General features: G+C 36.5%; 1 protein-coding gene and 1 long non-coding RNA gene across 2 annotated transcripts in view; both read right to left on the reverse strand.

Moving 5' to 3' along the window:
• The window catches only part of LOC118740683 (bone morphogenetic protein receptor type-1B-like), a 740,115-nt gene that overhangs the window by 469,104 nt on the left and 244,904 nt on the right, over positions 1-26,107 (reverse strand). The window lies entirely within an intron of this gene.
• LOC118740695 lies at positions 18,854-25,469 on the reverse strand. The gene is made up of 3 exons (XR_004993180.1): positions 25,345-25,469; positions 19,165-19,445; positions 18,854-19,076 (listed from the first exon to the last, which is right to left on the reverse strand). It is a non-coding gene; the product is annotated as an uncharacterized LOC118740695 (long non-coding RNA).

The following is a 26,107-nucleotide window of genomic DNA, read 5'->3' on the forward strand; positions in this document are numbered from 1 at the left end:
ATGCTATTTTGCTTCATGTTATACCACATATGCATGCGACATTTAACTAAAATTTGTATGAAGTCATTTTTGTTTGTTATATTCAGCTGTTATTCCAATTTAATATACAAGTAAATTCGTGTACTACTAGTACTTACAACTTTTTATTTTCCAGGTGACAAGGAGCGTTATTCCTTTCCCTCTGATATGTCCATTGTACATGCCGAGTTTACTTACTTTTATTATCCTGGTGATTTTATATTTCCTTGTAAGTATTATATTTAACTTTTCACTAGCAAAACGTCTGCAATTTATTCATAATTCTTTTCTTCCTTTTCCACCTTTAGTGCCACCGTCCAAAGTATTTGTTCACATAAATCCTTTACAAGTGCACTTCGATTTGAGTTCCGTACTCTGGCTCAATTCATTTGCGCTTAATTTACATGAGAGTTTATTGCGTACCAGCGTTGGTACGGCAAGTGGTGCTTCTTCCACGGCGCGCGGTTCGATCTCCTCTAGTGGCTCACAACGTGGAGCACAGAGTGTGCAGGGTTCGCAGGGTTCAAGCAACTCACAATCCGCCATATCTCAGGTGCAACAACAAGAAGAGCCCAATCTAATGTATATGGATGTGAAAATTGAAGCGATTATGCCGCGTGTCGTCATCGAATCAACCGTAGATGTGCCCAATCAAAAGGATCGCCCAAGAATTATGCAAATTCTAATTTCACGTTTTGCCATTACAAACATACGTGAAATGGGTTCGTCGCGCGCTGATTTAGCGCAAGCTTTACATTCACTACAAGAGGGTTCACTCGTCTTCGGCACGGAGTTTCCATCGATGAGCGGTGATATGTGCATTGTCACTGATCGCATACTATCGCATGTGGCCGCTGCGGATGTGGGTGTTCCCGCAGTAGCAGGAACCTCGGCGGCGGCGGCAACGACGACTTCCATGGCAGCAACACAATTTTCTTTGCAACAACAAGCGCAATCACAGTTGCCAGCACAGCTGTCGAAATCCGCTTCAACACAGAATTTGACACGTTACGCCATGTGGTCGGAGCCGCGCGATGTATGGTGTATCAAACTGGATCCGGTGTGGGTAGATTTCTTGGGTGCACGCTCTTTGGGAGCCAACAAATCTATACCATTTGTTGACGCCGTTCCCGTAACCCTTTGGCTGCATTCTGGTGTTGGTGCCATGGCAAAGTCGGCGGCGGCAAGCGTCGTAAACAATTCAAATACATCCAGCGTGAAAGGATTCTCCGTCGAAACGAATATCAATTGCATGGATTATGCGGATGGCCGAAATTTGCCACGCAATCAATTCCTGAGTGAGGAAGATGTACGCATTGGTATGGATTGGAAGCAGCAACGTTCCTTTAATGGTGCCGGCGAAAGCGGCGACGGTGCAATTGGTGGTGGAAGGGCGAAAGAAACGGGCGCTAAGGCCGCAAACACCGAACGCACCGCCGATATGCACGCGATTGCGCACATATCCAATTTGGTGAGTGTGCAAATCGATCATTATCAGTACTTGTTCCTATTGCGGCTAGCCGAGGAGATGACGGAAATGGCGATGTTCCTGTCAATGGATGCCGAACGTATTTTACAAAAGGTGTGCGCTGAATTTTTATGGAATGGAGTTTTTAATTATTTAATTTTTTTTCGGAACTATCTTGCAGCAAAATACGAAGAAATCAATGATATTCGGTTGTGTTATACCGCAAATTGAAGTAACACTCGTGATGCCATCGCCAACACCTGGTAAGGAGTCGAGTGGTGGTGATGCTGAAAGTGTCTTACCCGATTCAGCTAGTTTGGGTGATGATTTACACATGAATAGTAAGATTTATTTTTGTTTATTTCGTATCTTAAGTTTTAGTGACTAAATTTATAACAACAACTTCAACAGAATCAGTGTTTATATAACACACTTTTTTCGGTCACTTAACTATTCTCTTATTATTGCTTTGTTTGGTTTCGTAGATTAATTTTATTTAAAAAGTAGTATTTTTTTTTTGTAGTTTAGAATGAGAAATTGCCCAGTTTAGAAAGTAATGCGAATAGAATTAACTACAATTTTAGATGGACTGCTAGCACTGCAACAATTTTTCGCAACTTGCACAAAATCTGTTCTTTTAAATGCGGTAACATCCAGATACGCCCCACAAATTAGAAAAAGATAAAATGAAGCAAAGAACAGAAAGAAGTATAAACTAAGCGCGGCAATATTTCGATTATATGTTGAATAAATCCTTGATATAAGCACTACGTTTAAATTTGTTGCCTTAAACAGCACTACATCAAAGGACAAACGACTGTATCTGCTTTACCTGAAGTGGTGGGGCTAATTTTGTTATTAATTTCAGTTACGTCAGTTTTTAGTGACTTCTCCTACGAGCACAGTGGTGGTCCCGAGCTCTTTACTTACGCTGCAATGCCTTCTTTCTATAAATCCTTTCAGCTAAATCCTGGTGCTCGATCAAGTTACCTATTTCTAAAATCCTAAGCTAGTTAGTGATCTCTAGGAGAGTATATTAAATTTGAAATGTCAAGATCATATGCGCTATCATACTCCTAACAGTAGGTCTCAGTGAATGCAGTGCTTAATATGACAGTTTTAAAGTTTAATGCTTCGAAAATTGAAAAAAATGGCAATATGATTTAAATTTTTGTTTGAATTATTCACTTAGTGTTTCACTTAAAAATGTATGTATGCATATCTATATATACATATTCTTTTTACATGAATTTTATAATGGCATAATGGCGGTTAAAGCCATTATACGCTTCTTTCATCTTCTCTCTTGATCCCTTGGCTGTCTCTTTTATTCTCGGTTTCTCAATTGTCGTCCTTTTATAACTGAATCTAAAATTCAGTGTCTTATAGACTCTTGACCAATAAAATCAGTATTTATTTCAATCAAATGTATGAACGTGTGTGCGTAGTGTACTAATTAATAATTTTCTAAGTGCTTACTTTTTTTTATTAACATTCGCATGTTTTGTTCTCACAACTAACACTAAACGAATAACTAACTTAACGTAGAAGCTTACAATTGAACTCAGCTACTACAAAATAACTAAAATAATTAACCATTACTTGCTAACTTTCAAGCAATAACTACTCTACTCTATTTCATATAAAATACTACTTATCTTTTCCTGCAAATCGTATGCGACCTCAACACCGAGCTTTCTAATTTATCACGTCCTTTGATAGGTACAAACACTATATGGTCTACACCTCCATTGGAGGAATTAAAACGGAATATATATGGCAGTGTGGAAACACCTTCCCCAGTCACCAATGAGCCACTCTTCGATGGTGGCATGCATATTTCCAATCCCAATACACATGGGTAAGTACAATGCAGTATTTACGAGTATTTTCTGTGAGATTGCTTGGAGAAGTTAAAGTTTACTATTACTTTACAGTTATAATGTGCAAATACAAAGTACACCAACAGTTGCGTCCTCCACACCCAGTCAGGGTTCACGTCCCGACACTGGTGTCTATTCACAGTCCATTACAGCATCGACGAAAAGTGTGCGTTCGACACGTACTTCCACAACAGGCGATGCGACTAGCATAACGAAAGAAATTAATTCTAGTATGGAAAATTTTGAAGAAAGAAGTTCTATACCTCATAAGACTTACGATAAGTTTAAGCTTCTACTATTAACTTTTATTTTTCTCACTTTTCCTTTAGGTCTCATGTCTATGAAGAAAGGCTTCTCCAGTTTTATGACGTCCATAGATTCGGCGATTAAATCAGGAGCGCCAAATGATGACACCAGTGACACATTCTCTATACAAAGTGATATTAGTTCAGATTCGGAAAATTTCGCCATTGTTATGGGCGATGATAAGACTATGGATTGTATTGATGTGATGTTTAGGTATGAGTTTTTAAAAATCCACTATTTTCTCTACAATACTATTTATTGTCTTTTTACTTTAATTTCTACGTACATAGATTAAATCCCTTCACCAATGATACCAACTTGAAAGTATCACCCGTTGAGGTGGCTAGCGAAGTGCTGGAAGAGCCTAGTTATAATAAAACTAATCTATCATCGCCCTCCGAACCGTCAGAGGCAAGCACGTGGCGGCGTGGTGATTTAGTCTCAATGGCGACTTTTAGGTGCATAAGTTTGTTTAGTGCTTGCATTGTAAAACAAGTTTAAATTATGCTCTACTCTACATATTAGACTGACCACGGTTGAATTGATACGCCAAAATGAGGGCAACTCTTCATCGTTGCGCGTGCAAGTGGCCGCAGTATCTTGCGACGAGTGTGGCGCAATTCCTTGGGATGAACTGCAGGTAGGTTTTTTGTTATTAAATGGGTTGTTAGTTTTTTTCTTCTATTACATTATACTTAATACCTAATGGTACAATATATTTTTACTCAACAAATTTCTTTACATGTATTGTTTATGGGTTAAATTCATTTTTGTTTTCTTTGAATTATTGGCTTTTGTGTTTAATTTTTTGTTTTCACTGTTTCATTTTTTTATGTTTGGAATTTATTTTTGGTTGTCTGTTTCAGTGTCTAAGTTAAACTTTTTGATATCCTTGTTTTGTTTTTATTAGTATTGTTTTATTTTTTTATTTTTGTTTTTAACCAAAGTTAATTGTAAATAACCAACATTTCTAAATTATTATAATTTTTTTTTTTAATTCTGGTTTTTATTCAAGTCAAGTTTTTTCGAAATTATAATTTTTTAATTAATGTTATAAAATATGCAATTACTGTCTCGTTACAACTTTTTGCATGCCTATGAATTTCGATTTTCTCAAATTTTCTTCCTTCACAATCGAAATCATATTATCATCAAAAAAAGAAGAAATTTAAACGTATAAACGCTGATAGCTGGAGGTATTTGTATGGAAACGAAAATGTATAGGAAGTCATTATTTTACAATTTTATGAACTTGACAGAGTAGTAAAAGAATTTTTTGCTTAGTGTGGCGTAAGTTGAAATATTTCTATTGGGGGATATGGTGATCCCCAAAATAGCTTCAATCATCAATTTACTGTAAAAACAACTTTTTAACAACTAGTTAGCTTAACATAAAGTGGTTGCTGCCTAGAAGCCTAGCATTTACCAAAACAGCTCTCACCTTTCCTCCGCCCTATGTGCCTCGAAGAGCCAAGGCCAAGGGCGCTTCTGCTTTTAACTGAAGTGGTTGAACGCCGGTTTCATTCTTCTTATTTTTGGCTCTACAAGTTCAGCTGATTGTTGGATTTATTAACATCGATTTGTCTGTAGAGAATGAGGTTCCGCAACCAAAGCCTTGCATATTCATTTTGAAAAAAAAGTTAAAAACAATTGTTTATGTATCTGCCAGCAATCCCAATTATTAATTTGAAGCCACAAGATGGCAAACGACGAAACCTTTCGTTATAAGAACCTTGTATAAGTATCGTTATCTAAGTTTATGATTTCAAAAGCGAGAGCAACTCAATGACAACTAATCCCATTCCAAGTATACTTATTCTCAAATGCTTTCCATACAATCCAAAGCTGTATATAATGCAATATCGTATATACCTTTTAAATGCTTACTTATCAACTTATCAACAAAAAAACATCAAAAAAAAAATCACATTGTAAAAAAATTATATTTTTGTTTTCTCTTTTCTCTCTCTTTTCAACAAAATTCTCGATGTGTGCTAAATTGTCAACATTTATATAAATATATACCAAACTACAAACATAACCAAACATTTTACACTCAAAACACCTAACACACATATTTGTGAAATACGAATTTTCGAAATATTACGAAAACCTATACTTAAAAATACAATCTGCAACGTAAAAATACGATAATATTGCAAAAAAAAAAAAATACAAAACAAATAAAAAATCCAAATCTACTTAAAATTGAATTAAAAACCAAAAACAAAACAGAAAGCGCAACAAGCAAACAAGGTATATCAAAGAAATTATTAAAATTCTTCTAAATTTTAAGTAAAATTCTGTAATATTAAGCATTCAATTTATATAACTGGTATTTGTGTTTCAACTGTGTCTGTATTTAGTTGGGTTCTACGGTGATTTCAATTCTTTTTTTGTTTGTTCCCTTCGAGTTGTTAAATTCAGTCGTATTTATTTAATGTTTTTTTTTCAATATTTAATATTTCGTTTTTGAAGTAGTTTTGTATTGAGCGTTTGATGCTAAGTCTTGCTTGAAACCCCCACTTCCCCACCTTCACTTTTTAAGAATTTGGAAAAAAACGTATATGAACTGTTTGAGATTATTGTTATTATGATTGATCAAAATTCGTTCGTTACTTTTTAGTAGTGCATCTAATCTATTATTAATATAAATTAAATAAGACCCGCATTGATCTAATTCGAAAGCTAACCCAAGTTTATTTGAGACGACTTGAAATGACTTTAAATGTTTTTATTTATATCGATGGTCCTCTGCAATAACGACACAATTCAAAATTCAAAAAATAAAAACTCTTACTACTGTTAAGTGGCTCATGTCCCTAATACTTGTCTAATCCATATCTTATCCTTACTACTTAGTGTAGTAATCCTTACTACTTACCTTAGTGAGGATTAGACGTAGATTAGATAAGGATTACAGATATGAGCCACTTAACTGTAGTAAGGGATTTTATTTTTTGAATTTTGAATTGTGTCGTTATTGCAGACCACCATCGATGTTTATAATTTACCAAATAGCGAGTGCGAGTTGCTAACAAAACTTAAAACCTTGCGGCGACATATTTTGATTTATCTAATTTCCTTTTGGTTTAGTTGTTCCTAATTCTAGTGAAAAAATAGACACTGCGACCTGAACCCAACCCGAATTATGACTTTTGGAAAATATCAACGTAGACCACAAAATCTTTCCGATCCGACAAAGTTAGTTGAAGAGTCCTCTCGTGCCAACTCGTTGCTTTAAACCTTCTCAGTTCTGTTATTGTAGTTCCTGCTGCAAAAAGTTTAAGCATTTAGTCAGTCTTTAAATTGTTGTTTGATTTGATCATCCCTGTTGGAAAAGGTCTGGTTATCTGAGGAGATAGCTAAAAATGCTCTTTATAATACTTTTTGAAGGTTTATTTTTACGCAGGATAAGATTGGTAATAGAGCAGCCTACTCCATCGTGGGGCGTTTGCCCATTAGAATTATAAGTTAGTTAAAGTTGCTGCTCCTTCTTGACGGCTGTTATTTGAACTAAAAGATGTAGAATAGTCCATCCTAGAAGCGGGTTCTCGAGCCTCGAAGTTACAGCTTCTGTTACGCTACCATACGCTACCAAAATCCGTTTGCACGCTCACATAACCCGTGTGGCTTTAGCAAGAGCTTTTTCAAGGTGGGAGTTACTAAATTAGATACTTGGCCCTCATTGGCACACCAGCTTGTAACCAATCGCAGATCTGCTGACATTTCCCGTAACTATAATCTGTCTCAACGGTACCGTAACCACATTCAAATAGCATGTTTAAGAGAGCGTCTATGGCTTTATTCTTCACGTGAGTGTTGTCTAAGCCGGATGTGAGTTCGCAAACACGAGCTAACAGTATTCAATCAATAGTTGAAGGCAATGTGAATCTTTGTTTCAATACTGTTGAGATAGGCGGAATTATCGAACGCCATAGTTTGTCGATTGTCCTCTTTAAACCTCCTATGGGCGGATGAGTCTGTCCAGACATTTTCTATTTTACTTATAACAGAAACACATTTCTAAATGAGATTGCGGTTTAGGCTTTTAGGCTTTTTCTAAAATTTTATTAGCTATTCTTAAAAAAAGGAGAAAACAGGATCAAAGAGACAATAAAAAGATAGTTGTAAGGCACTCAGACCCCTATATTGCACTGTGCATTCCAAATAGCATTGCATAATTCGTTAGCTGGCTCACACGAGGTATTTTTCCCATACACCGGTTGGAAATTGGAAGCATATACTAAGGGGGCGAAGAAAATGCTAAGCAATTTCCAAATGAGGCTTAAATACATATATAATGTTGCATACTATTAGGTGAAGTACTTGTATTTATGCTAGGCGAGTGTAGCACTGGGAGTTTAAGGTTATTAGGGCAATTCATCTAAATGCGAAAATGCATCGAAACCATGTAAACCTCGAAAACTTACTTCATTTTGTATAGAAAATCGTTTTATTTACCAGGTTTACGCAGTTACAAGGCATTTACGCGTTTCCATGAATACCCATATTGTTAGCTTATTTAACCACACCATAATCCAATTTGAACCAGTCCAATTCACCTCTTTTTACCACTGATTGTAATTAGTTTCGAAATTTGCAACAATTTTTAATAATCATTTTTTATCTATTTGAGTATGTATGTAAATACTTTAAGCACACAAGACCTGCCTTTCTAAATATTAAAAAATGTCGCATTTTATCAGCCGCCTATAACTATCAAAAATATAATACATATTTTTAAAGTAGCTGCTATTATAAACACAATTTGCAAATTTCTAACCTCTCCTTTGGCGAAAATATATCCGATTATAAACGATATGTATACATACCAAATTTTTAATGAAGTACTTATTGCATCCCTTTTTAAGGTTTATCTGAAGTTTTTCTTCAATACAGTTAAAAAAAAAACATAATTAACCCTAGTAGCTTATTTGTTAGAAATATTCAAGTTACTTTAAAGTTTAAAGTTGAAATACAACTTTTCTAATAAAGTTTTTTTCTTGAATGGTGTTAATTATTTTTTGCTTTTATGGCCTTATTTTTGTTTGGTTATTATTATTATTTTTTTAATTCAAGTATCCTTAATTGGCATCTTATTCAATAATAATTTGTGAAAATAATGATAGAAAATAAATAAATTAAAAAAGGAAATATAAATAGGAACACGAGATATCTATAAAACTTAAAATTCCCAAAAAAATAAATAAATATCAGCTTAGTGTAAAAAAAGCTGACTATGTTTTAGCGAAACTCATTCAACGCGTGCAGAAAACTGCCTCAGACTACATGCTGCCTATTTTAACTGTTTTCGTTTTCATTTGACGATGCCAAAAGGCTCATAACTAAACTTTTCAATAGCGAAGCACAGGCATAAATACTTTTTCACAGTCTCATCCTCTTGAGGGCATGAATGGCATATGGGGTTATCATGTTGGCCGATCACAGTCAAATGTATACACTGCTACTTGCAGCGCCTCGATGCCGCCAAGTTCCAAGGTGCGGACCGAGGAATACCTCGTCTAAGACTTCTCTAGATGGATGTCTCATTACCAGATTCTCTCGAGTGACCTGGCACCTAACGTATAACTTGTTGGTTATATTTTCCGATGCAATTTAGCTGCATTTTATGCAATACATTGCCGAACTAATTAAGGCCCCTATTGCGAGTGTCGACTGGCAGTAGAATAGAAATTTGTCGATCGAGTCGATCATCTTTTATTTTGCTATTGTGTAACTTGATCGATAAAAATTTGTACTATTGTGAATGGTTGACAGAATTGTAAACAGCTGTTTGTTTGTTTACATTTGTTTCTTGAGTGTTTTATTTACATCATTTTTAAAATAATTGCTTTTATTATAAAATTAAAAAAATGGTCACAGTTGAAATATGGTTTAGTGATGAGGAAGATGATGCGGAAGCTAATAGATTAGTAGAGTTGGCTAAAGCAAGGAGGGAATTGCGAGATTCGTTGAATCCCTTGGACTTGGAAGGTGTATGTACATGTGCGAGTTTTATGAATAGAAGTTGCGTTCCCGATGCTTCACGGTTTTAAGCCTTTACATGATTTGCAGGAAAAGCTGTTTTCCTCATTAATAAACTTTATGGAAGTTTAAGAAATGCGGTACGGTTAAGTTTTTTGTACAATGATGTTCGGTTTTTGTGTCCAAACGCGTGACCCGAGTTTAAAAACTTTAACATAATAACATAACAAGTGTATTGAAAGAATTCACCTTTAATTTAAAATAAAGATTTCAAATTTCCGAGCACTAGTCAATTAATAAATTATGCAGTTTTTTTGTATAAACTTTTGATGTTGGTTCTGCGCAAAAACACTGTGGATGGCGTAGCCGGAGTTATATGCACAAGAAATATTGTATATGTATCTTTTCCAATAGAAGCGCAGCTTCCTACCCTACTCTTTCCGGAAATTCCTTTGCCTATGTCTTCACTCTCCTGCATCAGTATGACCAACCGCGCAAGTTGCCTTTTGTTGCTTATAATTTTTGATCTGTAACTCAGACACACACATGCATATGTATATTTCACAATTTTTTACAACTTCCAATTCAATTGACTTACTTTTTATCCATTATAGTACCACTTTCTTATGTAAATTTTATAAACGCAAACTCCAACGACTAAAAAACAGCAATAGAAGGATGAGCGATTAAAAAGTATTCACAGTCGCTAATTGAGCGACTAAGCGACACTCGCAATAGCATCGATAATCGATAATCGCTTAATAGTCGTTTATCTACTGCCAGTCGACATTCGCAATAGGGGTGTAAGTTAATCAGTACTAGTTAGTTAGAGTGTTGGCCAATTGCCTTGTGTGTAGCTTAGCTTTCACTACAGGGACGTATTCCACCAGGTTGTGCATATTCTCCAAGAGAATTGAACATTGTCAGTTCTTGTGCCATCAGTAAAGATTCTAGAATATGTATACCCAGCTTCAGTATTGGAGTTAAATCAGCACACAGCCACAGTAAACTCTAAGTTATAGCATCTCTTCAGCAAAAATAGAAGTACTCTACTGTGGCATTGAAAAGACCCTAACGTGTACTTGTAGATTTTTGCCTCCAGCAATGTCTGCTTCATTCCACTTTCAGGCCTACAAGTGGTCTTCTCCGTTGAAAAGTAGTACATCAAGTGACGACAGCTTCAGTAAAAACGCATCCAGCTTCTGTAGGGAAACCTCCCGTACAGCACACGTTTTTTTATGTGTAAACAACTTAGCTCTCGGTATGGGTAATATGTCCGTTAACCCAGCAGGAAATTTGTAATTGTATCTTGCGTATACAAATGAACATTTATGGACTAGTTTCAGGAACATTTCGGGCCTAGTTTAGGAACATTTTGAGACAAGTTCGGGATCAGCTTGGGACCGTTTCCAGACTTGTAGCTCGTTTCTGTAACAATTCTATACCAATTCATATATGAATTCGCCGCCTTGTTCTCTACTGCTAATGAGTAGTAGAGAATGTCGTCGTATATTCTCCACCAGGAGAGAAATAATCGGTAGAGAAGAGCTACAGAAACGAGCTACTGCTCAGGAAAATTTCAGGATCATTTCGGGACCCGTTCAGGTTTGGTTTAAGACTATTTGAGGATCATTTTGGGATTATTTCTGCAGCACTTTGGGACTAGCTCAAGACTATTTGAGGAAACTTTTGGCACTATTTCGGTATCGTTTTGGAACTGGTTTAGGGAAATTTGGAGACTAATTTGGGACTATTTTAGAACCAATTAGGGACTAGTTCAGAATTATTTTAAGACTAATAACCGTTTTAAGACTTGTTCGAGATTTTTTCGGAACAAGTTCACGACTTTTTCGCCCGTTTCGTGGCCTATTCAGGACTATATCAAGACCATTTCGGAACTATTTCAGGACCCTTTCAGAATCATTTTGGGCATAACAAGGAACCATTTGGAGAAAGTTTCAAGACTTGTTCGATATTTTTTCGGGACACAGGCATGATTTTTTCAAAACCACTTTAGGAGTACTTCAATACAATTTTCATACTAGTGCGGATTCTTTTAGGGGTAGTTCGAAACAAGGCACGAAATGAACTTGAAAAAGTACTGAACTACTGGTCCCGATAAAATGAATAAAATAAAGTGAAATTAATGTTTAATTTCTAACCAAAGCTATTTATGTATGTAACTGAATCACCTAATGCTTTAACAAACCGTTTACACATCAAATTTCGTAAGTACCTGGTACCAACGCCTTTTTTAATTTGTTTTAAGTTTGGTAAGCAGATTAACTTCTATTGGAGATGAGCTCCACCTAACCACAGATGCATAGCTGATAATGGGTCTAAATCCTGTTAGTGCTTTGGAGATCTTTTGCTCAACGCTCATTTTCAATACAGCTATCGTCAATCATATTCAGTGGTTTTTTTGTGTTTTATTGCAACCAACTGAGAGAGAGGCGCCTGTTAGATTGGATAGCCCCAAACAACTGTGCACGCGACTTATTGACCTCTTTCTGCCTGAATCCTAATGATAAAAATGATGATGAAATATTGCTTTAGAACAATGTGAAACATAGATAGATGTCATCTTGCCAACTGAGAAAACAAATAACTTAAATCGACCTACGAAATTTTTTTGCGTATCAAGATCCTAACAGTTGAGCTCGTTTAGAACAGCTTACATGTAGATTTAAAATTAGGTTTCTTACACTTGAATACGAAATCGAAGAAATGCACACTTACTGTATTCCTAATGGGCTTATTTTAAAAATTACTACAACAAACATTTCACCACGAATATTAATGCCTAGTGAACATCAATTAACAACAATCAAACATACTCACAAATCTACAAAGCAGCTGCTACTACATACCTACGTACACATATCCAAACTCAGTGCAAAAATACATATATTTCATATTAATATCATTCATTCGATATTTGCTAAAAGCTTTTTTGCACTGCATGTAATTTCTTGTTAAGCGCACCGTTTCAAAGTAGAGTTTGAAGAAAATGAAAAAAACTATTTACATGTATCCAAATTTTGTTTGAGACTTCCTGAAATCATTGTACTATAATCAACTCTCCGCATTGCTGCTTTCGCTATTACTTAGTTTCCACTAGTTGTTTTTGTTGTAAGGTTTTTCTTTGGCTGTAACCAAATCGCTTTGCTTTCTTATAAATTTGTGCGTTTATTTATGCGCTCAACTGTAGCTCATAGAATATTTTCCAACATCTAAATAATCTTCATACAAATATGTGCTGCTTTTCCTTTGCATGCCAACACTCACTTCGACTGCACCACCCCCGACTCACACATAAACAACGTCTGTGTCTAGACTAAATTTGGCGCACGTTGTAAAGCTTGGAATTTGGCGCCCTACAATCCAGAGTTGCCGCCATGCATACGTTTGCGTTTGGAGGAGACACTCAACCCACCACAGGGTGATGTAAACATCACCGATAAGAAAATTATACAGAGGTGTGTATGAATGTTCATTTTTGCTTTTGTATTTGGTATCTAATTTTTCTCTTAATCTCTCTCTTTGTTCCCTAACAGTTGGATACAGCATCATGCGGAAGTGCGCGTAAAGGATGTTAATTTAGATTTATCCATGAGCACAGTTATAGGTTTGGGAGATTTAGCAGAAGATGAAATAATCACCACTCCTTTGCCGGTGACTGTAAGTTCAATAAATTCCACACACAATTGTTTTGTTTTTCGACTTATTTTTCTGCACAGGTGCACGTGGAAAATGTGAAAATCAACTTAATAGAAGATCGTCCGCCCGTTAATATTACCTCACCGGGTCCAGTGCCAATACGCTTGGCCATAGGTCGTATGCGTATACATCGTGATAAGAATGGCATTGTGAACGCACAACCTATAGGTAAGTAGTAAATTTTGTTTACGGCTTGGCTTTGGAAAATGAAGTAAAATATGGGCAGAAGAATACCAAGCTTATCATTGTTTGAAAGAATCGATGTCTGTACATTATAGATATTAGTTAAAGAAAATTTCATAAGGGGCTCTTTTTTTTAGAGCAACAGAAGCCAAATCAACAATACTTTAGAATTTTTGCCTGTCTGTCAATATGTTTGTACGCGCATCACTCGAAAACTAATGCATGGAATCGAATGCAGTTTTCCCCGATACATTGCTAAAGGTCTAACTTAAGATATAAGAAAAAAATTATAAGAGAATTGACGCCTGCTTGAAAATTGAGTTTAAGCAATTTGATAAGATAAAGTAAATATTGCAACATCGCTGTCAAAAGAAAGAGGTTAGAAGAAGGCTTAGAGCCGAAAATATTTTTGTGGAAGGTTGCCACCTATTTGAAAATTACAATTTGATTTAATTGATAGAATAAATTAAATATTGCAATTTTGGTATCAAACTTGAGAGGTCTAGCAAAGTTTACCGCCGAAAATATTTGCGAGGAATGTTGCCACCTGTTTGAAAATTACAATTTGATTTAATTGATAGAATAAATTAAATATTGCAATTTTGGTAACAAACTTGAGAGGTCTAGCAAAGTTTACCGCCGAAAATATTTGTGAGGAAGGTTGCCACCTTCTTGAAACAGTACATTCACCATCGATACTATCGATAGTGCCATCGATAGTTTTCCAGCTCTAGTAAGCACCAATCCATTATTGTTATTATTACTAGCCAATGCCCGCTTGCTTCGCGACGCCTAATAAAAACTTTTGTGTTGGACAATGCAAAAGAGCGTTTAAAAGCAAAAACGGTCTGTAAAGTAAACATTTTTAGTTTCTCAACTTAAACTACTACTAAAGAGGCCAAGAATAGTAACACTGTGATACCATATGGAATACTAATCTCTTTCGATGTCATGAGCTTTACCGATGGTCTTATTTCCACCTGTGAGATCTCTGCCGAGCATGCGTAATCTTTTTGTATGATCTTGCAACTTTAACATTGGTCCGATGCGTAGGCCAAAAAAAGTCCTTATAAGGAATCTCTGCAGCACAGATGTGCGTTTCCTCTTATAGGAGGGCCAAGAATCCTCGCAGTCCCACACGATGAAGTTTTCCCGTGCATTGGCTAAATAAGTCGTGTGATCTCTTGAATATCGTTCAAATGAAGCAGTTGATATACCTACCTTTCATGACCGGATGTGGTCGAATCTTTCCTTGTTAATTCGCCACTTTTACAATTCGTGTTAATATATATGAACTGGTTTCTAAGTAGATAGGGCAAGATCGCATTTAGGGGGTATGAGGGCGTCAGACAAAGGTGCGCTTACACAATTTTGCGGTCTTTCTATGCATATCTAACCCCATCCTTCATTTAGCCATCTGAAAACTTAATTCGTATAACTTAAACATAGGACCAAAGCAGACCAAACACACGAGATTTCTATATATTTCGGCTGCAGCGCAATCCATTAGGCTCATTTTCTGCAAAACCATTGCTTATCATAAAATGAATACGCATTATGAATTTCAACCATATTGTATAAGAAATGTGGATTTTCCAAATACCTTGACTCCAGCGCCACTACTCCAGCGCCACGTAGCGAGTATTCTAATAGCCTACAAGGCATAACCTCCGATAATTTGAGTTTAGTCCGAACAACGAAAACGGCTATCATTTTATCTATGTACGTACGGTGCAGAGCTGGGTAAATGCAATTACATTACAATTACATTTCTCAGTAACTGTAATTAGGATTTAATTCCTTCAGTTCACAGCAATGGAATCGATTACTTTTTCAATTCCTTGAAGTACTTAATTTCAAATGGAATGGTTTTTTTCTTTAATTCCTTTACAAGGAATTTCATATTGTAATTGGAATAAATTACGTGCTAGTAGAAAATGTATTTTTTTTTCCAATTCCTTTGAAAGGAATTGAAAATGTAATTGATTTTTTTCGAATTCCATTCCTCGAAGCAATTTAAAAGTAATCGAAAAATTTATAAAAAAAAAATTTTACTGTTGAATTGCAATAGCTTTGTTAAATTTCTTGGTGGCTAACTGCCTTGAATAAATAACTTATACCTATGTAGTATTACTAATTGGACTTCAAGAAAACTGAATAACTTAAACCGTAGCTGTTCAGTTTATAGGGTAATGGTTAAATTTTCCAGATCCTACCGCGAACGTGCCTCGCGGCAGATGAGACCCATAAATGTCGAAGCAGGCATAACCCGCCCGGACTGTTGCTGCCTTGGGCACTGCTGTTCTCTTGGACTAATCCCTGCGTATCTATAAAAATGCACTGAGTTAATTGTGTATATTATGGTACCCTTAATTCTACCCAAAATGGCGTACTCTTACTGGTATTCTGCGTTACAAATGAGGATAGAGTCCGCTTGAATTAGGAGCCCTGTGGGACTGGAGACCCTACCACCTAAGAGTTTTATAAACAAATTTCATTGCTATGGCTAAATTTTGATGATAACACTGGTACGACGCTAAAATTACACAAAAAACGCCGAGACAAGTAAAATTAATTTTAAGTAGTATGTTACGGATCTGTATACCGTTTTTTTTAGATAAGGTCATTTAGTCAAGTTATGTTCATTTTAAGTTTGCATTGCGAATGAAAAAAAATTCAAACTTTAACATAAAAATAAAAATAAAAATGCTAAAATTAAACTATCGTGATTTAAAATATTTTTCTCGAGTGATCAACAAAAATTTAAAATATATTATACATTTACACTGAAAGGTTGTAAGTGTCTTGTACAAACGTCCGCAAAGGTTGCAGTTGAACAGGCATTTAGGGTGGTTTTTGCCGCGGTTTTTGAAGAGCTTGTGCGCTGTTGTTGCAGTAAAGGGTAGGTTTTTGATTTCTTAATCTACTGAGGGCAGAAAAACCGGGAGGGTTTATTAAAACGGGGTTTTTGTATTTTATGTTGTAATTGTATCTGAAATTTTTCAAAATTTCTTTATATAATTCTCTTCTCATGGAGAAAATTTAAAATTTTTTAATGCAAATCTTAACTAAAGATACTTAAAAAGATATAAAATATGCTTTATTTTATCAATTTAACCGAGTTAACATTTTCAAATAGGTGGTAACCCCCCTCAAAAGTATTTTTGAAAGTCTTCTCTTTTAAACCTCTTTAATTTGATATCTAGATAATTAAGTTGAGTTAAATTTTCAAACAGATGGTTACTCTCCTCAAACATATTTTCGGCAGTAAGGCTTCTTAAAACTTTAGTTTGACACCCACATGGCAATATTTCATTTATTTTATCAATTTGACTGAGTGAAAATTTTAAAATAGGTGGCAACCCTCGTCAAAAAAACTTCCAACAGTTATCTTTCTTAAACCTCTTTAACTTAATACCCATATTGTAATAATTCATTAATTTTATCAATATAATTGGGTTTAACAATTTTAAAATAGGTGGCAACCCTCCAAATTTTTGCGATATCATTGGTTCTGGTATTATACCGAATAATAAAAAAGAAAAATATTATTCAAATCGGTTCAGCCGTTCTCGAGTTTTGATGACCGTGACATACGAACACAACATTTTTATATATATAAGATATACATAGAAGATGTCCAATGTGTGCTTTCGATTTTAATCTTTGACCACAACAAAAATTCCACATTGTACATTCGTGAATGAACTTTCAGTTTCTCGATTACTTTTACAATTCCTTTGAGTAATTGAAAAAACTAAAGTACTCTTGCAATTCCAGGCAATGGAATTGAAAAAAAAATCAATTACATTTTCAATTCCTTTCAAAGGAATTGGAAAAAAATTACATTACTAGCACGTAATTTATTCCAATTACAATATGAAATTCCTTGTAATGGAATTAAAAAAAAAAACAATTACATTTGAAATTACTTCAAGGAATTGAGAAAGTAATCGATTCCTTTGCTGTGGACTGAAGGAATTGATTCCTAATTACAATTCCTTGTAATTTGTAATTGGGAGTAATTTAATACCTAAAGGAATCATCACGACCCAGCTCTGGTACGGTGACCATATTAACCAGCGTAAAATAAAGGACATTTTTTCAAAATGATACAAAGGTATAATACAAGTACCTCAGCATATCGTAATTTAGATCAAATTTACCAGTTAATTATATTATTTAATTGAGCAAGTTCCCCTTCTCGAAAAGCGTTGTAACCGGATTTCAACCGATTCCGAAAAATGAAACCAACTCCTTATAAAGCACTACGTCATCATTTGCTGCCAAAATGCCTTTATCATAATTCATACTACACGACGAAGCCAGCGGCGGTTTATTGTTATTTTTCAGTGGAACTGGAAACTCAGCGTGCAACACGATCCTGGGCACAACTTTTTCTGTGCTTTTGGGAACAATGGATTTTACTCAAAGTATATTAATTTTTCTAAGAAATTTTTGTTTCAATTATATAAATTTCGCACATCAGTATTAGATATGATTCGTGATTTATAGATTGTACAAACATTACCGATTAAATAAAAACTCTTAAGTGGGGTTGCGAAACAAACTGGCGAAGGTTTTCATTATATTTTATAAGGGGCATTTTATTTTTTCATATTCGCTGTTTAAAAATTGACCTCTGCAAAATCGAAAGGACATTTAAAGGACAGTTTAAGAAATAAAGGACAAATGGCGTCCTTTATTTTGAAAAAATTATAAAGGGCAGAGGGTTCAAATAAAGAACTGTCCTTTAAAATAAAGGACGGATGGTCACCGTATATATAGGTATCTAGATAGGACAGTCTATAACGAAACTCATTAAATTCAAAGCTAAAAACTTTGTGCGAAATTTAAACACATTCTTTTACCAAAAATTAAAAACAAAGTTGGAATAGTTCAATACAGTGACACTTGCCAATTTGCGTAAATGTATATAGATGCAGTCTTTCCAATAACTACCACTTTTCGCCATAAGTACGGTATTGATAACATACATATGTATGTAGCTATGTCGAATTTCAGAACTTTAACGTGAGCGGCTCCAGAGATGAGTGATATAAGAAGCATGGGGGTGCCATGCCTTCTTTTCCATTACTTACCACTTTCCGCCATAAGTTTTGATAATAATGTAGCTGTGTCAAATTTCAGGACGTTAGAATAATCGGTTCCTGAGATAAGCGATATGAGAAGTTCAGTTTGTATCGGAGGTGCCACGCCCCCTTTTCCAATACGTACCAGTTTTCGCCATAAGTAGGGTGTTTAGGCCAACGGCCTAAATTTGTCGCAGCATTTTCAACCCAGCCTAATGCTTAACATAACTTCATTATTATGTCAACTGTCGAACTGTTTACCACTATGTTACTTATGCTAAAATGTCCCTTCGGTAAATATACAGTTCGACAGGCAACAGTAAGAAGAAATTTAAACCGGTCACTTACTTGTTTTCCGAGAGTGAAGTCAAGAGGACGTGTTCCAGCCACCGTGTTCCCGTATCAATAAAAGGTAACCTGTACAACCAACATATATGTATATATATTAATACCAATTTATCTATTTTTGAATAAACACCAATTTATATTAAATATTAATACAAACGTTTTGCTTTGTTTTTCATTCCAATAAATTAAATCGGCCACAACTTTGTCCAAGCGTTGTGCCGGTTTAACATACTGGTCCTTCAACGCCGTAACATTTGAACTTCCACTTGGCAGCGCCCAGCTTTTTGAGCCAATCCGAGGATTTCCAATTTGAGCCTATCCAATTTGAGCCTATCTGAAGCAGCCGTACATTGCAGCAGCAGCTACAAAATTTTTGCACAAAGCAACCACAGGAGCTACCAGCATCAAGAGCAAAAACACACACACGAACACCGACACCTGTTAAATAAATTAAGTCATCAATTTTTTAAATTAAAGGTACGTGGGTCAAATTTCACTGCACTTAGATTATCTTGTGTAGCATTTCTTTGGTTAATAATTAAGAAATCGCGAGTGATTTTGTGAAATATTGAAGTTTTAAGCGCAACCGAAGTGCTAAGTGACACACACACACGCACATATATATGTACATACATTTGTGGGCGCTAAAGCCATTTAAATATTAAACAAGTGTGATCGGGCATAAAAAAAGGCAGTGTTTTGTTTTCCTTTGGAATTATCGCGAAACAATTTGCAAGAAGTTTCTTTACGGTGATTAATTCAAATAGTTTAATTTTTGTTAATCATATTTTCCTTGGTGACTTGCATTTTAGTATCGAAATTTACCAACAACAACACTGCACTTGTATTCGGTTTACATAACCAAACTTTTCACTGCACCGAACTTTGGTACTTGCAATATTTCCTTTTCACAAAATCACTCGCGTTTGTATTTAATTTATTAAAAACCAATACAAATTTTGGCACTATTTCTAATTAGTTAAGTGGTGTGTGTTTTCCATATTCATTATTTAGTTGCACTTGTCGTATAAAGCGCTTGTTCATAAGAATATATACACATACATACATATACAGATCTAACTGGTTTGGTTGGCGAGCAATTTCTTGTGAACAAACAAACATACATACATACGTATACTTAAAACGCATTTATATTGCTAAATCGGTGCTAATAAACATAGAAAGCTTACAGATACAATTTAAAGGAAAATTAGAGAATTTTTATTACTTTGTGGTTGAATTGGTGGTATTTTGGTGGTGCATTCTGCTTATATACATTGGGTATATAGTTTTGGGTTACCTTGACATAGGATTTTCTTCGTGTGCTACCTTTACGGTTGGAAAATCGGCTTCTTTTGAGTCAGTCTCTCATAGTGATACTTCCAAAAATTTCTTGTGAAGTTGTTATTTCGCAAATAAGTGAAAAAATTAAATAAGGAAACATACACCCGGTTAGCAGATTCGGTCATTGAATTTGATACAGAATTTCTGAGCACTCCCACAGGTGAGAACACCAAACATTCGCTGAAAATTCAGCAAAGCGAGCTTAGTGTACTGTGGGAGAAAGCCAAAGCACTCTTTGACGAAGTTCTGACTACCGAATCAACTAATGCTAAAGATGTTAGCGCTATAAGAAAGAAAAATAAGATCTGCTATGCAGCTTTTGTCCGGTGTATGACAAAAATTAACGAATATTCCGAAAAGTTGGAAAAATCAGAAAAGGAAAGTGAAGAGATGTCACTCGCTTCGCATAGTTTGCATCTTCCACCTTGCGATATTGACGTTTTTAAAGGTGACTATCTGTCGTGGCCAACTTTTCGTGACATGTTCACGGCAATTTATATCTTGAACAAACGGCTTACACCCATACAGAAGCTTTATTATCTGAATCAGAAAACGCAGGGTGAAGCCAAAGAAATTGTCAAGAAATGCGACTTAACGAATGAAGGCTTTAACACATCCTGGAAGAATCTTTGCGATAGATACGAAAATAAGAGGATCCTAGTTAACACTCAGTTGAAGATTCTCTTCAACTTGAATACAGTTGATAGCGAATGTGGAAGCTCAATAAAGAGATTACAAAGGGATATTAATAATTGTATATCATCCCTAGAGAGTCACCAGATTGACATTTCAAACTGGGACCCTATTATTACGTATCTGTGTTCTACTAAACTACCTGAGGAAACCCTTTCGCTGTGGGAACAATCGGTAGAAAATAAAACAGAAATATCCAAGTGGTCAGATATGGACCGATTCCTTTCAAGCAGGTTTCAAACGTTAGAATCGGTTTCAGGTTTAAGAGGAATCAAGACTTCGAAGTTTTCAAAAGTGCCAAGTCATAAGCATTCCTCTGAACCCTCTCACAAGAAACTTGGCGTTTTTCAAACTAGTGTCGCCAAATACATGTGCAAAATGTGCCAAAGCAACGAGCATAGAATTCATATGTGCCCAAAATTTCTGAAGATGTCTGTAGCTGATAGAATCTCCTTTGTAAAAACGAACAATAGCTGTTTTAACTGTCTGTCTTTCGGACATTCGGTGTCGAAATGCACGAGTTCTTATAACTGCGCCAATTGCCATTCTCGACACCATACGCTCCTACACAATCAGACAGCACCGCCTAAAACAGCTACCAGGGAAAATACTTCTAATCCTGCGGACAATTTACCATCGACTTCCAGACAGGCACAATTGAGGAATCAAGCTTCAAAGGGGAAAAGTAACCAAGTAAAAAGGTGCAATCACATCACGCTAATACTAGCAAAGGTGTTTTACTCGGCACTGCTCGGGTAGTAACCCGAGGCACCAATTATGCCGCTAGAGCTCTAATTGATTCTGGCTCTGAGTGTTCCTTCATTACGGAGAGGCTCAGACGCAGAATCAACTTGCCCACAAAGAAAATGCATGCTCAAGTTTCGGGCATCAATAATACGGTTTCTGCACAGGTAAAAGAAGCGTGTTCTATACAGTTGCGGTCACCGATTGACCCATTCATTTCAATTGATGCTATTGTGTTAGTGCTACCCACTCTTACCGGGAATTTGCCAACTTGCGACATTAGCGCACTAACACAACAAGCTTTTCCTGATCTCATCCTGGCAGATAAAAGGTTTTATGTAAATGAGCAAGTCGATCTTGTCTTGGGAGGGGACATATATCCCCATATAATTTTGAGTGGCATTAAGAAGAATGTTCTTAGTACTCTTCTGGCACAAGAAACAGTGTTCGGTTGGATACTGACTGGTTGTGCTGATGCAGTCAACCCAACCAACAATAATAGAGTATCGTTCTTCAATGAAGTGGCCCTAGACAAACAGCTAAGCTCTTTTTGGGAACTTGAGGATCTTCCACGAGATAAAACTGCAACAGCTGAGGAAGCAAAGTGCGAGGAGCTTTACAAGCGTACAACACAGCGGAATCCAGATGGGAGGTACATCGTGTCGCTTCCTTTCAAGGCGGAGTTCCCGGCTGATATAAACTTAGGGCCATCACTCAAAATCGCGTTTTCTCAATTTTACAAGAACGAAACTCGACTTAGAAAAAAATCCAGACTTACAGAGGGAATATAACAAAGTCATAATGGAATACGAGACAATGGGCCATATGTCTAAAGTTAATGCAATTCAGTCAGCAGATGCAGTCGACAGTTACTATTTACCACATCACGCTGTGGTAAAAGAAGAGAGTACTACGACAAAGGTTCGGGTGGTTTTCAATGCTTCGTCGTCTTCAGCCAATGGTGTCAGCCTGAACGATATTCTTCTTCCAGGGCCAGTGCTTCAGTCTGATTTACCAGTGTTGATTCTCCGCTGGAGACTTTCTAGATACGTCTTCAATAGCGATATTGAGAAGATGTATATGCAAATTCTTGTAGACGCCAACCAAACGAAGTACCAACGAATAATTTTCCGTACGTGTCCAAACGAACCAATTAGTATTTACGAACTAAAGACGGTTACTTTCGGTATAAATTGTGCTCCTTATCTCGCGATAAGGACATTGCTCCAGCTAGCTGATGACTCAGAAAGCCTCTATCCTATAGCCTCGGACATTTTACGAAAAAGTATGTATGTCGACGAGGTTCTTGCCGGAGGACATACTATTGACTCCGCGATAAAAGCCAGGGATGAGATTTCCGCAGTTTTAAAATCAGCTGGTTTTCCACTTAGAAAATGGACGTCGAATTGCAATAAAATATTGCAAGGCATACCAAAAGCACATCTGCTGAGTGAAAATTTCTTAGAGTTTGAGGACACAAGCAGTGTAAAAGCCCTAGGTATAAGGTGGAACGCGCATTCCGACCAATTTTATTTTATAGCCAAGCCAATAGAAGATAACGTCAATCCAACGAAGAGAGCGATATTATCAGCCATCGCTAAACTCTTTGACCCATTAGGTTGGCTAGCTCCAATGATAATTGTCGCGAAAATACTTATGCAGAGCATATGGTTAGAGGGTGCAGACTGGGACGAGACTGTGTCCCCAACAACACTAGATAGATGGCAGAATTTCACGAGAAACTATCAGGAAATCAATAATATAAGGATACCACGTTGGGTATCTTTCTCACCAACGGAAAAGGTAGAGATTCACGGATTCTGCGACGCATCCGAAAAAGCGTACGCTGCCGCAGTCTACTTACACGTGGAAAAAGAGGATAAAGTACTTGTAAATCTGCTATTAGCAAAAACTAGAGTAGCGCCAGTCAAAACAATTTCCTTGCCTAGATTAGAACTTTGCGGGGCGGTATTACTGTCAGAAATAGTCGAATCAATCACCAAAAATCTTGAATTAGGCCACCTAAACATACATCTGTGGACTGATTCGACGATTGTTCTGGCGTGGATACGCAAGCCCCCATGTTCGTGGTCAACCTTCGTTGCCCACCGAATTACAAAAATCATAGACAAAGTAGGGAACTTGAACTGGCTTCACGTCGATTCAGCTACGAATCCCGCAGATTTAGCAAGCAGAGGCATACTGGCGAACGAATTGGTCAAAAATTCTTTGTGGTGGCAGGGACCTTCTTGGCTACAAGAAAATAGGGAAAAATGGCCAACCCAAGAGACAGACTTCACCACGAGCATTGAGGAAAAAAGGGTGCACGTTCATGCAACAACATCGACAGACAAAATCAATGACATTCTTGACCGGTTATCTAGTTTACCGAGGGCTTTGAGGGTGATATCTTATATATTGCGTTTCTTTCAAAGAACCCATCCGAAGACAAAAGCTTCTTTTCAGTCGGAATCTTGCTTAATTTCATCTAATGAAATTAAATCAACGACTACTCGCCTGATTAAACTTGCTCAGAAGCAACATTACGGAGCAGAAATCGCGAAACTGAAAACTAAAGAATGCATTGAGTCTAAGAGTGAAATACTTCCTCTTAATCCATTTCTGTATAAATATGATGTGCTGCGGACGGGTGGTCGTCTTGGCACATCTCTGGATCTAGCGTACAACGAACGGCATCCCGTAATACTTCCATACAATTGTAGATTATCCCATCTGATTGTCCAATTCATCCATGAAACTTCTCTCCATGGTGAGAATCAACTAATGTTGCGTCTCATACGAACGCAGTATTGGATTCCGAAGGTGAAAACGATGATAAGGTCCACAATCCATAACTGCAAGATCTGCACTATCTATAAAAAACGCGCGCAAGGCCAACTTATGGGGATTCTTCCACAAGAGCGAACAACTTTTTCGCGACCATTTACCAATGCTGGGGTGGATTTTGCTGGACCATTCGACATTAAGAGTTATCGTGGACGAGGCTGCCGAATGTCAAAGGGTTATGTGTGTCTATTTGTCTGCTTTTCTACCAAGGCCATTCATTTAGAGGCCACAAGCGACCTAACTAAGTACTCAATCGTTTTTAGCAGCATTTTCCAGATTCGTTTCCAGACGAGGGTGTCCAAAAAATGTGTACTCAGATAATGGGACAAATTTCGTAGGAGCATCACGGGCTTTAAAAGCGGAACTAAAGGCATTTCTATCCGACGCGCGGACGAATACGTTATCAAAATATGCCCATCAGGCATTGACTTGGCATTTCATACCTGCCGCAGCTCCGCACATGGGTGGTCTGTGGGAGGCAGGTGTGAAAAGCTTTAAAAGCCACAGAACTGTAGGTGAATTAAATAGTGCACCGGTACTTCGGTGCATATGTACGGTTTTCAATAATACATGTTTTTTTTATCACGCACGTTTTTTTGGGTTCGAAATAACTTTAATTTACGTATTTTCTTTGTACGCATGTATTTCGTAAAATTCACTTATTTTGAGTTCCACATTAATTTTGTTTGTATACATTCACACTACTTACATATATTCATTCACCTGGAGTTAGCCTTTTATTTCCCCATTTCTTCTTTCACAACACCAACGCCGTTTTTTTTTTACGTTCATTTATGTTTTTTCCGATTCACAAACACAAATACTTCACCGGCACCGCACAACCGCACTTGTAGTAAACACAAATATATATAACCTTGTTTGTGAATGACAGGCGGCCATTCACGGAAGTAGGTTCTACTATCGATAACATAAGAAATAAGTTCGATACTTTACAGAGTTACCTTGAGAAGTATTTATACTCGGGCCGCACTTGCAAGTTTCTGTACCCAGTCTGCGTAAAATTTTGCGCAAATTAGCTTGCATTGCATTAGTTGGCATTGATGTGATTGCAGTAAATGAAATTATGTGTGCTTTTTTCATATAGAGGGGGTGGGTAGTAATAAATAACACATAATTATTTATTATTATCTATTTTTCAATTGCATAAGTTTTTCATTGATGCAATTTAATGCGAGCATAGAGACTGACGAAAAAAAAATGATAATTGCTACATAATAATTTGTTTCCACCACACTTTTCGTGCAATCTCCATGTCAGGTAATAAACCCACATACCTCTTGCAACCCTGTTGTACCAACCCATCAACCATAAAGGCATGAATGCACGGTCAAACCACCTATCAATCATTAAGGGGTCATAACACTGTGCACTTTTAGTCAGTTAGCGAAATTACGGAAAAAACCTTATATGCTCCATCTCGTTTCAATATTGCTCGCCATTCCAAAATCGAT

This window comes from Rhagoletis pomonella, unplaced genomic scaffold (assembly GCF_013731165.1).
Source record: "Rhagoletis pomonella isolate Grant_MI unplaced genomic scaffold, Rhpom_1.0 Rhpom_scaffold_00006, whole genome shotgun sequence".
Classification (NCBI taxonomy): Eukaryota; Metazoa; Arthropoda; class Insecta; order Diptera; family Tephritidae; genus Rhagoletis; species Rhagoletis pomonella.